The sequence below is a fragment of the Panthera onca genome, chromosome A1, assembly GCF_046562875.1.
Source record: "Panthera onca isolate mPanOnc1 chromosome A1, mPanOnc1 haplotype 2, whole genome shotgun sequence".
NCBI classification, from domain to species: Eukaryota; Metazoa; Chordata; class Mammalia; order Carnivora; family Felidae; genus Panthera; species Panthera onca.
The window spans coordinates 30,113,157-30,128,946 of NC_138339.1; the positions used below are offsets into that span (position 1 = coordinate 30,113,157).

Consider the following 15,790-nt stretch of genomic DNA (forward strand, 5'->3'; position numbering starts at 1 on the left):
TTCTTGCCCAGAGCTTCCAGAGAGGAATGCAGCCCTATCACCATCCTGATTTCAGTCTGTGAGACCCTAAGCAAAGAATTCAGCTACGTTGCGATGGACTTCTGACCTCCAAAACTGTTAGGGGCTTAAACCACCTCCAATTTATTAGTTTAGTTTGGTGATTTCTTACACAGCATACATAACTAATACAGTCCTGCAAAAACCAAACATCCCAGGTAATAATGCAAGTACATGAGAAGGTGGTAGTGGTTGTGATCATGCATAAGAGCAGGCAGGAGTTGGCTTTCAGTGAGAGGAGGGAATATATTTACACTGGGAATGGAGGGGTTGTGGAGGGCTCATACCCACAGTTGTTTGTAGGCTGTGGGTCTTAGGTAGGAAACTACTGGCAGGGTCATTAATTTTGTGTTGGGAGTTGTTGTGATGAAGCCTTCAGTACAATAGTAAAGACTTCGAATAGCTATTGAGGGTTGTGAGAAAAAAATGCCTAGAAGAAATGTGGGACATTAAGGGCTATAGAATGTAGATTTGCAGAGACAGTCATTCTGTGTATTTGTATGATACTCCTGAATCTTATTTGGGAGGCTGGATGTTTGAATGGAATACAATGATGGGGGAGGAGGGAGTTATTCCAGAATAAAGATTGTTCATTGTAGGTAAAGCAAGAGGACTCTCAGGTGTATGCCTAAGGAGTGGTTGATATTGAAAAAAAAAAAAAAGTTGAACCGGAAGATAGAAAGTTATGTGACCAGTAAATGGAATATCTAGAGCCTAGCACATATCAGCTGAAAAACATTTGTTAAAACAATAAATATTGGAAACTCATGGTTTCAGAAAAGGAACTATCTGTGGTAATGGCAGAGTTAGCCATAGTTGGGGCTGTTGAAAAGTGTTAGAAGAGGTCATTGGAGTTAAGTAGATCAAAGAAGACTGAAGTTATGTCTTGAATACGTTCAAATGGATTTTAAAATTGCTCAGGAACTAGAAAGACTGAACTTGAGTCTTTGATTAAAGAAGAAAATGACTAAGAGTATGGATGAAATATGACTGGGGTCAGCAAACTACAGCCATGGGCCAAATCCAGCCTGCACCCTGTTTTTGTAAATAAAAGTTTTATTGGAAACAGCTATGCCTGTTCATTTACTATTTACTATTGTCTGTGCCTGCTTTTGTGCTACAGTGGTAGAGTTAAATAGTTGCAGCACAGACCATGTGGCCCACAAAACTTAAAATACTCATTATCTGGCCCTTTACAGAAAAAGTCTGCCAACTCCTGCACTAAAGCTGTAAATGTTTTCTGCAGCAAAATATATGCACACAGATTTTTGCTGACAATTTTAGGAACTTTGGTGATTCCTAAAACAGTCTATGAATGGACTCTGGTGAAGAACTTTTGGATCGAAGTTCACACTATATTCTCAGCTGCATTTCTTTTCATCATGTGAGTTGCCTATTAGCTCACCATGAGAAAGAGATGGGTACTTTCATTTTGGTGGGTCACAGAGCCTCACCTCATTCAGTGACTACAGATGGCAGTGCATCAGGGCAACTGTTTTACAGCTTTTCTTATGTGGTAGCCATAAGAGTATGTGCAGAATAGTATAAATCAGCACCCCGCCCCCATCCCCACCCCCGCCGATTGTCCCCCATCTGCGCGTGTGTGTGTTTAGAGGAAACCAATATTGATCATGGTTCAGTAATGTCCTCTTTTCAGGGAAAGCATAACGTATTTATGAGAAAAAATGGATGGTTAATTCTTCTAGGCTATTTCCAGTTAAGTCTGTTAAATGAAGGGATTTTTTTCAGGAGGGTCTATGTTTAGATACAGGAAAAAAGAAAAACTAGTTTATTTGATGAAAAACTGTTTTTGTCACTGGCTGTTCTTTAATAGGTGTCACTTTAAAATTTTTTCCGCTAATGTTAGCCATAGTACTGAATCTGTTTAGATCCATTTAAGAATCCTTAGTTGAACTTGATTTTTGTTATGACTAATTTTGGTCACTGTTTTAACACAAGGGTACTTAACATTCCCATTGCCTTTGTCATGCTCCTATCTTTACAAACAAGAAACAACATTCATAGTCTTTTAGATGTTTTACAGTTTAACCTATTATTTGTGTTTGTATTCTGGATACTCAACAGCTAAGGTGACCTCATGTCCTTTTACCTTAATATCTTCTGTAATAGAGATCATTTTTTTTTCAGTCCTCTTAAAAAATATCTTTTATATTACAAGATGCTATTTTAACTTTAATCAACAAATGTCAGTAAAAGACCTGTTTTCTGGGGCCTGCCATTAAGACCTGCATGGTGTTGGTGAGTTGTTGGGTTGCTGTTCAAAGTATAGGAAGTGATGTTCTAAGCACTGGACCGAGCAGCATCTCTCTGTAGAATCCCTGAGTCTGGGTGTGGGAGAGGAAAATGGTAAAGTAGGAACTGGCTGGGAGGTAAGCATACCAACCATTAGATTGCAGGGCCAGGCAGAGACGTCAGGGGAGATGGACTCAGTTAAGCAGAGGAGGATGCACGTATGGAGTAGTCTGTAAGAATGAGGAAGCCAAGGCAGTTAGATTCTAAGTCCTCAGAGCCAGGCATGTATGTCTTGGTTTATTGGGGTGTTCCTTTGATTGCAAATCATGAGCTGTTTTCCTGCTATAGAGGCACATATTTAATGGGGTGAAACTAGACTAGATAGCTGTTTACTACTAGGCATTAGAAATTATTTTTTTTTCTTAAATAAGCATAGTCTGACAAATTTCTGTTTTGGAAAGAGATTACTGGGGCCCCTGATAATCCTATGTATTTTAATCTATCAGCCAATCAACTAATTATTAGCTTTCAATATCTTAGGTACACAGAATTGAAGGGAACCTAACTCACTTCTCTGTTCACGGTGGCTTGCCATCATGCCATATCTGATGGGCAGTTCTCAGTTCTCATGATGCCATCCATAACTCTCAGCAGCTTTTGACACAGTTGATCACTACACTTCTTGAAACACCTTCGTACCTGACTTCTGATTTGCTGTGCTCTCCCAGTTTTCTTCTTACCTCATTTCGTGTTCCTTTTCACTCTGGTTTTGTTGCTCCTCCTCTGTCCTCCAGCATCCGAATGTTGGGGTGTCCAGCTCATACTGAACCCTCTCTAGTATTTACATCTTCTTCCTGATTCATCTCATCTGGTCACACGGTTTTGATGTGGAAACGCCGGGGTTCGGAGCAAACAGTCAAGAAAGAATTCTTGGGATGTCTTTGGAGCAAAAAAGTGAGGAGGGCACCTGTTGGGATGAGCACTGGGTGTTGTATGGAAACCAATTTGACAATAAATTTCATATTAAAAAAAATAAAAATAAATAAATTTAAAAATTAAAAAAAAAATTTTAAAGCCCCCCCCCCCCCCAATAAAATAAAATAAAGCACGGGGACAGGACCTGTGGGTAGAAAGAGCTGCACTGGGGTTGTGTTGGGTGACTGATTATATACCATCAGGTTGAGGGGGTTAGGGACAGCACAAGCCTCTAAGCAATTTTGAAGACAAGGTTTCCATGGCCCTGAGGGGGCTAGCTGTTGTTAGGAAAAGGTCATTTATTACTGTCTAGCAAACCCTCAGTCATGAGACCTTCAGATGTGTATCAGTGGGTCATGTGTGTGGAGGATGATTACTAACGTATATCTTGCGGGGTAAAGATGGAAGAAGTTTCCAAAGGAATTCCTTTATGTTTAAAGTAGACTCACAGGATCCTAGGAGGTTAGGATAATGTTAAGCTAAGATTGCCTTTTGCCCTTAGCAAAGTGTCAACATTTAGGCAGCTGAGCCCCCAGTGGAAGGTCACTCTGCCTATTTCAAGGGCTTGTGAATGGACTGTAAGTTACAAGGAAATTTAAGTTTTTCTTTTGCCTTTGTTTCCCACATCAGCTTTAAATGTCATGTATAGACACTGATGACTTATGAATTTATGTTTCTTGGCCTGTTTTTTCACCTGCCCAGTATGACCAACTACTTACTTCACGGTCTCACCTGGATGTATAATAGGCATCTTAACACAAAATACGCAAAAAGGAAATTGTGACTTTTCTTTCTACACATCCTCCTACTGCAGTCATCTTTATCTCAGTAAATGACATCATCACTCACTAGCTGATCAGCTGAAACACCTTTGAGTTCTACTTGACTCCTCTCTTCCCTGACACCTCACATCTGCCCCATTGTCCAACGTGTTTTGCCAACAGAGTTGTATGAATAAAGTTGCCATTAACATTTGCATGTAGGTTTTGCGTAGGCATAAAATTTTAAATCAGTGGAGTTAATACCTAGAAGTGTGGTTGCTATCTCATATGGTCAGATCAGCCAATATCTTTCAAAATGGTTTGTGCTGTTTTGTATTCCCACCAGCAGTGAATGAGAGGTCCTGGTGCTCTGCCTCCTTGCCAGCAGCTGGGAGGTTGGAAGTGTCAGGTGGTTGGAATTTAGCATTCTTACAGGTCTTTAATGGCAGTTGGTTGTTTTAATTTGCCTTTCCTTAAAGACTGATGATGTTGGGGCGCCTGGGTGGCTCAGTCGGTTAAGCGGCCGACTTCGGCTCAGGTCATGATCTCGCGGTCTGTGAGTTCGAGCCCCGCGTCGGGCTCTGTGCTGACAGCTCAGAGCCTGGAGCCTGTTTCAGAGTCTGTGTCTCCCTCTCTCTGACCCTCCCCCGTTCATGCTCTGTCTCTCTCTGTCTCAAAAATAAATAAACATTAAAAAAAAAAGACTGATGATGTTGAACATCTTTTCATGTTTGCTGTCTTTATTTTATATCTTCTTTGGTGCAGCGTACATTTAATTAAAAAAATTTTTTTTCCTATTTTGGGGGAGTAGGGAATCTTTTCTTATTGTTCTTGAGAGTTCACAAAATATTCTGGCTGTATATCCTTTTTAAAATATGTGACTTGTAAATATTTTCTCCCATTGTGTGCCTGGTCTATTCATTCTCTTTGTAAAATTTTTAAAATTTTGATGAAGTTCAGTTTATCAGTTCTTTTATGGATCATGTTTTGGGTTTGGTCAAAGAACTTTGCCGAACTTAGTGTCACAAAGATTTTCATCCATTTTTCTTATAGGAGTCTTACTCTTTAATGTTCTACACTCATTCTATGATCCATTTTGAGCTGATTTTTGTATAACGAGTGAGAAATATGTCAAGGTTTTTTTTTTTTTTTTTCTGGGCATATAAATGACCAGTTATTTCAGTATCATCAGTTGAAAAGACTGACCCCTCTTTACTGAATTGCCTTTGCATATTTGTTCAAATATAAATTGATGACATTTGATAAAGTTTATTTTGAGACTCTCTATTCTGTTCCATTGCTATGTGTATACCCTTTCACTAATACCACGCTGCCTTGATTATTGCACCTTTGTAGGATATCTTAAAATTTGGTGGTGTGAGTGCTCTAACTTTGTTCTTTGTTTTAGTTGTTTGGGCTATTTTAGTTTCTTTCTTTTTTTTTTCCTTTTTTTTTTTTAGAGTTTATTTATTTATTGAGAGAGAGAGAGAAAGAGAGAGAGACAGAACAAGCAGGGGAGGGGCAGAGAGAAGGAGAAACAGAATCCCAAGCAGGCTCTGCACCGTCAGTGTGCAACTCCATGTGGGGCTCGAACTCATGAACCGTGAGATCATGACCTGAGATCAAGAGTCGTATGCTTAACTGACTGTGCCACCCAGGCGCTCCAGTTTCTTTCTTATTTTTTTTAAGTTTTTACTTCAATTCTAGTTTGTTAACATACAGTGTTATATTAATTTCAGGTGTACAATATAGTGATTTAACACTTCTATACAACACACACATCATAACAAGTGCACTTCTTAATGCTTATCACCTAATTCACCCATTCCCCCATCCTCCTGGTAACCATCAGTTCACTATAATTAAGAGTCTGTTTCTTGGTTTCTGTCTCTTTTTTTCCCTTTGTTCATTTGTTTTGTTTCTTAATCCCACATATGAGTGAAATCATATGGTATTTGTCTTTCTCTGACTTACTTTGCTTACCATTATACTCTTTAGCTCCATCCATGTTGCTGCAAATGGCAAGATTTCATTCATTTTTATGGCTTAGTAATATTCCATTGTGTGTGTGTATATACCACATCTTCTTTATCCATTCAGTCACTGGACACTTTGGTTGCTTCCATAATTTGGCTATTGTTGATAATGCTGCTATAAACATTGGGGTGCATGTATACCTTTGAATTAATGTTTTTGTATTCTTTGGGTAACTAGTGCAGTTGCTGGATCATAGGGTAGTTCTGCTTTTAACTTTCTGAGGAAACTCCTTACTGTTTTCCATAGTGGCTGCACCAGTTTGTATTCCCACCAACAGTGCATGAGGATTCATTTTTCTCTTCATCTTTGTTAACACCTGTTGTCTCTTGTGTTGTTGATTTTAGCCATTCTGACAGGTGTGAGGTGATATATCTCATTGTAGTTTTGATTTTGGGCTATTTTAGTTTCTTTTTCACATACATTTTAGAGTCAGTCATCTTGTTTATATACACAAAGAACCCTGCTGTGATTTTGTTTGAAATTATTTTGAATCTAAAGATCATTTGGAGAGAATTGACATCTTAACTGTTTGGAGTCTTTCAGTCCATCAACAACAGTATATCTCTTATTTATTTAGGTCTTTTTTTTTTCTTTTTCCAGGTTTTATAGTTTTTAGCAGAGAGCACCTGAACAGATTTTATTAAATTCATACTTAATTTACACTTAAAATTTACTTTTTTTTTTTTTTTTTAGCCATTATAAATGGCATCACTTAAAAACGTCTAGTAGAATTTGCCAGTGTAGCTTGGAGTTTTCTTTTTCCTGTTTTCAAAAAATTTAAACTATGAATTCAATTTATTTGATAAGTACAGGACTATTCATGTTATTTCTTTGTTCTTGTGTTGAGATAGGATAGGTTATGACTTTCATGGACTTGGTCCATTTCCTCTAAGTTGCAAATTTATGTACATAGAATTATTAGTAATATTTCTTTAAGGTCATTGCTCATATTTTTTCTCTTTTTCCTGATATTGGCAGTTTGTGTCTTCTCTTTTTTCTTGGTCTGGCAAGAAGTTTTCCCATTTTATTGATTTTTTTTTCAAAGAGCAATTTTTTTAAGTCTCATTCATTTGTATTTCTTTGTTGTAGTTCTGTCTTCAACATTGATTTCTGTTCTTATGCTTTCTTTCCTTTTGCTTGCCTCTCCTATTTCTTTTTAGAATTCCTAGTATTTTAAGGTGGATGCTTTAATTAGAGACTTGTTTTATCTTTTCTTTTTTTTAATTCTTGTTTTAATGTTTATTTAGTTTTGAGAGAGAAAGACAGACAGAGTGTGAGTGGGGAGGGGCAGAGAGAGAGGGAGACACAGAACCTGAAGCAGGCTCCAGGCTGTGAGCTGCCAGCACAGAGCTTGATGTGGGGCTCGAACTTGTGAATGGCGATGTCATGACCTGAGCTGAAGTTGGACCCTCAACCGATTGAGTCACCCAGGCGCCCCTTGTTTTAAATAGAATCATGTAGTGCTATAATATTCCTTATAAGCATTGCTTTAGCTGTGTACCACAAATTTTGAGATATATTTTCATTTTCATTCAGTTGCCTTGGAACTACCTCTTTTACTGATGGATTATTTAGCAGCATAATATCTAATTTCCAAATATTTGGGGATTTTTATGTCATCTTTCTGTTACAAATTTCTAGTTTAATTCCTTTATGGGAATGTTTAGCTCATTTAAGTTTAATGTAATTATTGGTATGGTTGGATTTAAATTTGGTGATGTTTGTTTTGTGACCTAGAATATGATCTATCTTAGTTTCTGTTTTGTGTGCACTTGTGAAGAATATGTATTCTGCTGTTGCCAGGTAGAATAGTCTGTTTATATAAAGTTAAGTCAGTTCATGGAGTTCTGTATACTTGCTGATTTTCTTTGTGCTTATTTTTTCAATGGTCTTTTCAGTTCTTTCAGTTTTAGCTTCATGTCTTGAAACTGTTGTATTGGGTGCATGTATACTTACAATTGCTCTGTCTTTTTGGTAAATTGATCCTTTTATCATTATATAATGTCCCTCCTTATCTCTGGTGATTTTTCTTGTTCTGATGTCTACCTTGTGTGATGCTAATATAATCACTCATGCCTTTTTTTTTTTTTTTTTTTTTTTTTTGGCTTTATTTGTTTTGAGAGAGAGCATGAGTGAGCTCAAGTGCCAGAGGGACAGAGAGAGACAGGGAGAGAGAGAATCCCAAGCAGATTCTGGGCTGTCAGCACAGAGCCTGATGCAGGGCTCAAACTGACAACCGTGAGATCATGACCTGAGCCAAGATCAAGAGTTAATCGCTTAACCAACTGAGCCACCCAGCCGCGCCTCAAGCTTTTAAAAAATTATTGTTTGCTTGGTGTATTTCTTTTGGTATTGATTTATTCAATAACATTTATTGAGTGTCTAGACATTTATTGAATGTCTAGGAGGCAAAACCCTCATGCAGTTTATATGCCAGTGGGGACACATGAAAATATGCAAAACGTATACTGTATAACAAAACCAGAGAGTAATAAGTGCTATGAAGAAGCAGATTAAGGGGATAGAAAGTAACGAGTGACTTCTTTAGATAGAGTACTCAGGAAGGTCTCTGAGGGATTGGCATTCAGGGTGAGGTCTGGATAAAGGATCCTCCAGGGAGCCAGGTACATTGGTATCTGAGGAGCCATGCAGAAAGAGGAACAGCAAATGCAAGGCCCTGAGGCAAGGTGCTTGTTATATCTTTTTCGACTCTTAGTTTTTAATCTTTCTGTGTCATTGTATTTCAAGTCAGATTCCTGAAAGAAGTGTTAATTGATAGGTCTTGTGTTTTAATGTATGATGGTAATCATTGTCTTTTAATTGGTGTGTTTAGCTCATTTTAAGTTTAATGTAATTATTGGTAGGGTTGGATTTAGTTCTACCATTTTATTACTTTTGATTCTTTCTGTTCTTTGTTCAGTGCCTCATCTTTCCTAATTTCTTTTAAATTATCTGAGTATTTTTAGAATTCCATTTTTTTTAACTGTTGGATTTTAATTATGCTCTTTGTATGGTATTTTAAGTGGTGGTTCTAGGGAACTATAAAAATATATTAAATTATATATAATCTACTTAGAATTAATATTTTACCATATCAAGTGAAAAATAGAAATTGTGCAACCACATAGGCTCTTCCCCCAATCCTGATGTAGTTGTTGTACGTTCCGTTTTCATATGTTGAAAATCCTATCAGGCAATGATAATAATTTTTGTTCTGAACAAAAGTTAAAGGTGAAAAATATTGTTCTGTTTACTCAGGTATTTATCCTTTCTTTTGTTGTCCTTTCATTGCTTATATTCCAGTTTCTCTTTGTAATTATTTCCCTTTCACTTGAAGTAGTCTTTCTTTTTTAATTTTTAATGTTGAGATTGAATATATAAACCATAACATTTACTCATTTAGTTCGTTATGTTCAGTGGTTTTTAGTATATTCATGGAGTGTGCAGCCATCACCACAATCCATTTTAGAACATTTTGTCATCCCCAAAAGAAACTATTGGAGACAATAAAAAGATTAATATTTGTCAGGGGTAAGGGGCAAGGAGTGATGATTCGGCAGAGCACAGAAGATTTTTAAGACAATGAAACTAGTCTGTATGATAAGACAATGAAACTAGTCTGTATGATGTTATAATGATGGATATGTGTCAGTATAAATTGTCCAGATCCATAGAATGTACGAAATCAAGAGTGAACCTGAATATGAACTGTGACATTTGGATGATAACGATGTGTCAGTGTAGGTTCATCAGTTGTAACAAATGTACTACTGTGATGGGGAATATTGATAATAGGGGAAAGCTATGCATGTGGGGGGCAAGGGCTTTATGGAAAATCTCTGTGCCTTCCTCTCAATATTGCTGTGAACCTAAAACTGTCCTAAGAAGTAATCTATTAAAAATAAAATACTCCCTGTCCCTTAGCCAGCATCCCCAAGTCTACCACCCCTTGAAGCCTTGCACAACTACTAATCTACTAATCTGCTGTCTCTATAGATTTGGCATTTCTGGATATCAGAAAATGGAATCATACAATATGTGGCTCTTTCACTTAGCATGTTTTTGAAATTTATCCATGTTGTATCAATATTTAATTTCATTGCCAAATAATATTCGATTGTATGGATATACCACATTTATCTCTTCTCAAGTTGATGGACGTTTGTGCTGTTTCCACTTTTTTATTATTATGAATAATGCTTCTATGAACATTCATGTACAAGTTTTTGTGCAGAGGTATGCTGTCATTTCTCTTAGATGTATACCTAGGAGTGGAATTTTAGGGTCCTATGGTAACTCTGTGTTTAACATTTTGAGGGACTGCCAGACTGTTTTCCAAAGTGTCTATAACATTTTACCTACCCACCATTAGTGTATGAGGGTTCCAGTTTTTCTACATCCTTGTCAACACTTGTGGTTTCTCATGTTGTTGTTGTTTAATAATCATCTTAGAGGGTGCGAAGTGGTATCTCTGTGGTCTGTGTTGAACATCTTTTTGTGTATATATTAGCCATTTGTAAATTTTCTTTAGAGAAATGTCTATTCAAATCCTGGCCCATTTTAAAATTGGGTTATATGTCTTTTTATTATTGAGTTCTAACAGTTTATATATTCTAGATATTTGTCCTTTATGAGATATATGATTTGCAAATATTTTCTCTCATTCTTTGGGTTGTCTTTTCATGTTCTCGATGGTGTCCTTTGAAGCACAAAAGTTTTAAATTTTGATGAAGCTCAATTTATTTTTTCCTTTGTTTTGTGCCTTTAGTGTCATTGCCTAACCCACAGTCATGGAGAATTATGCTTATGTTTTCTTCCAAGGGTTTTATAGTTTTAGCTCTTACATTTAGGTCTGTGATCCATTTAGAGTTAATTTTTGTGCATGGTATGAAGTAGGGGTCCAACTGTATAGTAAGTATTCTTGAAATAATAAAATAATTTTTGAATTTCTTAGCTACTCTTTGAATTTCCATATAAAATTTATGATCAATTTTCAATTTCTGTCACATTTCTTTTGGTGACAAGTTCTCTTAGTTTTCTTTCATCTTGCAATGTCTTTATTTCACCTTCATTCCCAAAGTACATTTTCTATACATTTAACTTGGCAGTATTTTTCTGTCAGCACTTTAAAAATGTTGGTCCACTGTCTTCTGGCCTTATTTTTGTTGAATAATTATGCAGTAATTCAAGTATTTGTTTTTCTTTATGTAATGTGTTGTTTTTTATATTTGCTTTTTGAAATTTTCCTCCTATTTCTCTTTTGGACTTTAATAGTTTATTATGTGTCAAGGCATAGGCTTTAAAACATTTATTTATTTATTTATTTATTTATTATTATTATTATTCTTATTTTTTGTTTTGTTCATCCTGTTTGGTATTCACTGAAGTTCTTGGATCTGTAAATTTACCTCCTTCACCATTTTTGGGAAATTTTTGGTTATTATTTCTTCAAATATTTGTCTGTACCTGACTGTCTTCTCCTAAGTCGTATGTAATACGAGTACTAAACTTTTTGATATTGTCTCAGCGCTTTCTGTGATTCTGCTCATTTTTTCCTGTTAGATTAAATTATTTCTATTAATCTGTCTTCAAGTTCATTGAGTCTTTCCTCTGACATATCCATTCTACTATTGGGCCCTTACAGTTAATTTTTTATTCCCATTATTTTATTTTTCAATATGACCAGGTTTCCATTTTAATAGTTTATTTTTCTTTGCTGGTCACTTTATATCTTTGCATTTGTTTCAGATATGTTTGCTTTCCTTTATGTATCATGGTCATAAACACCGATTTTAAGTCTTTTTCTTAAAATATTGATTGCAACATTTGGGTCATTTTGTGGTGGGCATCTTTTATCTTATTTCTTGGGAGCTGGTTAGATTTTCCTGGTTCTTTGTATGATTAATTTTGGGTTGTATCTTTCACATTTTGAATATTGTGTTCTGATATTCTGAGTCCTGTCCAAAACCTCTAGAGAATGGTGGGTTTTCATTTATTTGTCTGTGAAGTTGCTTTTTTGGCTGAGGGTCAACCTGATTAGTTTTAGACTCTAAATCCTGACCTGCCTCCTGTGAGCTGTTTTTCCTTGCAGTATTAATTTTCAAGGCATCTGTATGTTATTCTGGTTTGCCCCATGTACATGTTATCCAGGGATCCATATGGACCCTGGCTGCTAGTCCATACCATGTTCGCTTCTCAATGCTTTTCTTAGGTTGATTCTGGTAGGTTTCACACAGTACACCTCAGGAGTGAGTGCAGGACTTTTTGTACAGATTTAAAGGACATTTTTCTCCAGCTTTTTAAACCCTTCACCCTATGATTTTCCCTTTACTGTCTTTCACGGGTTTCTGTTCTGATGTTCTTGCTGGAAAATCACTCTTATGCATTGTAGCAGTTCCCATACTGTAGCTTATGCCTCCTGGCAAAGCTGGACTGAGGTGAAAAATAAAAATTTCTCTAACCCACAGCAGCTGCTTTTTCTTTTTTAAAAAGTTTATTTATTTGAGAGTGGGGGAGGGACGGAGAGAGAGAGAGAGAGAGAGAGAGAGAGAGAGAGAGAGAGAGAGAGAATCCCAAGCAAGCTACTCACTGCAGTGCGGAGCCTGATATGGGGCTTGAACTCACAAACCGTGAGATCATGACCCGAGCCAAAACCAAGAGTCAGACACTTAACTGTCTGAGCCACTCAGGCGCCCCCACAGCAGCTGTTTCTCTGTGTTGGTGGGAAAAGGCAGTGTGGCTACCCATTGTTGGCATTTTCCCGAGGTAAAGCATAGAGTATCAGAAGGATTCTATTCTACATATGTTGGTAGGTGATCTGCTTTCTTGTTAATACTGGCCTACTAGAAAGCATGGAGTGTCAAAAGTGCTGCACAGTGGTTGCTGTCATTGTTGCTTCTGGTTCAGGGGAGGAGGCACCATGCCTCTTTGTTACTGGCTTTTTTCTGGTTTGGGTTAGGAGAGCCAGCAAGTATCTTCTATGAAGGGCTGCTCCTCTTACTGAGACAACAGTCGCTGTTTTGTTACTGGCACTCATCTGCTGTAATGACCTCACAGGGCCACTGCCGCTGGGTGGGAGGATGAGAAGTATCACCCCAGAGCCGGCACTTGGCTGGTATGAAATGAAGAAAATCGATTCTTTAACCTGTTCGGACTACTTCCATTTCTGGTGCCAACACTGAGGAGAGACTTGGTAGCTTTGTTGCTTGTGCTTGGCTGGCATAGGGTAGGTCAGATCACAAGAACTTTGTTCCTCAGGCCTTTCACCCCCACTGCTACCCCTATGCCCTGGAGAATGGAACCATTTTTTGGAACTTTGTTTGCTCTTGCTCTCAGTTGTTAGTTGTGGACTGCCCCAGGACCCAAGTCGGGAGACAGAGAAGGCAAAAATCATCCCCAGACTACTCCTTAGACCGAGTATCCCCCAGAATTCATATTTTGAAATTGTAACCCCAAGGTGATGGTATTAGAAGGTGGGGCTTTTGCAAGGTGATTAGGCCATGAAAGTGGAGCTGTCATGAATGAGATTAGTGCCCTATGAAAGTGTCCCAAGAAACCTTTCTTACCCCTTCACCATATGAGGTTATAGTAAAAGGATGGCCTCTGTGAACTAGGGAGTTCAGACACTAAATCTGCTGGCACCTTGATCTTCAACTTCCCAGTTTCCAGAACTGTGAGAAACAAATGTTTATTGTTCATAAGCCACTCAGTTTATGGTATTTTTGTTACAGTGGCCCAAATGAGCTAACAGGGAAAGATAGCACTCCCTTGTCCTTAAGTCACAGCTCAAGGGAATGTAATGGGCAGAGCTAGATTGCATTCCTGTGTCACATCTGTAAGGGAGGCTGGCAAAGATAGAGCCTGACTTTTCCACTTCTCTATGAGAGGTAGTCTCTGTCTTTTACCAAGAGTCATATTTTGGGGAATTTCCTAAACACAGAAGAGAGTTCATGTTCTTCATGGCCAGAGAGAATGATGTGTTATTTATATAGTCACCCATTTACACAACAGTTGCTTGATTAATTCACAAACTTCGGCTTCATCTGTGGTTGCAGCCCAGATCCAGTTCTTTAGGGAAACCTGTTGTCTCTCTCTTTAAAATGTATCCCAAATCTTCTTACCTCTGAACACTTTACTGCTGTGCCCTAGTCCAAGCGACTGTCAGTGTTCAGATGAACCACATCACTGGCTTCCCAGGTGGCCCTCTTAATTCCTCTTTTGACTTTGCAACAAGCTTTTCTTCACAGAGCATCCAGGACATTTTTTTAAGTGTTTATTTTGATATCGTTTCAAATTAACAGAAAAGTTACAGGAATAGTACCTAGAACTTCCTTATACCCTTTTTTCAGATTCATCAGTTGTTCATATTTTGCCCCATTGCTTTATCTTCCCCCATCCCCTCCTCTCTTCCTTCCTCAGCTAACACAAACTCTGTCCTTCTCTTTCCATCCCCCACACTTATATACCCCCCTCACTCACACTCATACGTATTTGCGCATACATTAGAATTATGTGTGTGCGTTTAATATTCCCCGACTTTTGAAATAACTTGCAGACATCATGTTCCTTTACTCCTAAATTCTTCAGTGTGGTTTTCCTAATAATAATATGATCTTTTTACATAACTATGAATTTAACATTGATGAAATACTATTTAATCTGTAGTCCATGGTTATCTCAACAATCTCCTTTTTGATTATATTCCCACCAGTTCAGTAGCCATGGCTTTTGTCTCTTTTAATTGGGAATAGTTCTCTGCCTTTGTTAAAAGAAACTTTGGTATATTTGAAAACTATAAGCCATTTCTTTTCTAAATGTGTAGAAGTTGTAAATATGTAGCAAGAGATGTAGGATTTGATTTTGTCTGGTTTTCCTCATGATGAGAGTTTGAGTATGCATTTCTAGAAAGGCTGTCACAGAAACAATATTGGGTCCTTCTTGCGTCCTCATATCGCGAAGTACGTGCTACCTGTGCATCGCAGTGCTGGTGATGTTAATTTGGATGACTTGTTTCAGGTAGTGTAATAACAGATCTCTTCTCTACTATTTTCTCTTTGTAATTATTAAGCAGTTTCCAGGGAGATTTTGATAGCATGGAAATACCCTGTTCATTACCAGACTTTTCTCTGCTAGTTTTAGCATCCATTGATGATTCTTGCCTGGTCAATTATTACTGTGATGATTGTAAAATGGTGATTTTTCTATGGTAAGGAAGAGTTTTCTCTTACTTATTTATTAATATTCACCCAGGAGTTCTTAAGTTAGTAAATGCTTTTACTATTACTATTTTTTTTTAATTTTTTTCAACGTTTATTTATTTTTGAGACAGAGAGAGACAGAGCATGAACGGGGGAGGGTCAGAGAGAGGGAGACACAGAATCTGAAACAGGCCCCAGGCTCTGAGCTGTCAGCACAGAGCCCGACGTGGGGCTCAAACTCACGGACCGCGGGATCATGACTTGAGCTGAAGTCGGCCGCTTAACCGACTGAGCCACCCAGGCGCCCCTTACTATTACTATTTAATCTATTACTTTTGTTATTTATTTTGATGCTCTAATTGTTCCAGTGGAAGTCCCTTAACTTGCACTTTATTCTTTAATATATCCCCATCATTTTTGCACTTGCTTGTTTTTTGGTAAACCACATGTTCCATGTTCATGTTGTTTGAACAAGAATCAAACTTCTCTCCAAGGAGTCTGGTTTCCTCT

At 37.6% G+C, this 15,790-nt stretch overlaps 1 protein-coding gene across 1 annotated transcript in view; it reads left to right on the top strand.

The window, feature by feature from the left end:
* Positions 1-15,790, top strand: part of WDR70 (WD repeat domain 70) — a 298,457-nt gene that overhangs the window by 90,641 nt on the left and 192,026 nt on the right. The gene's annotated exons all lie outside the window — the stretch shown is intronic.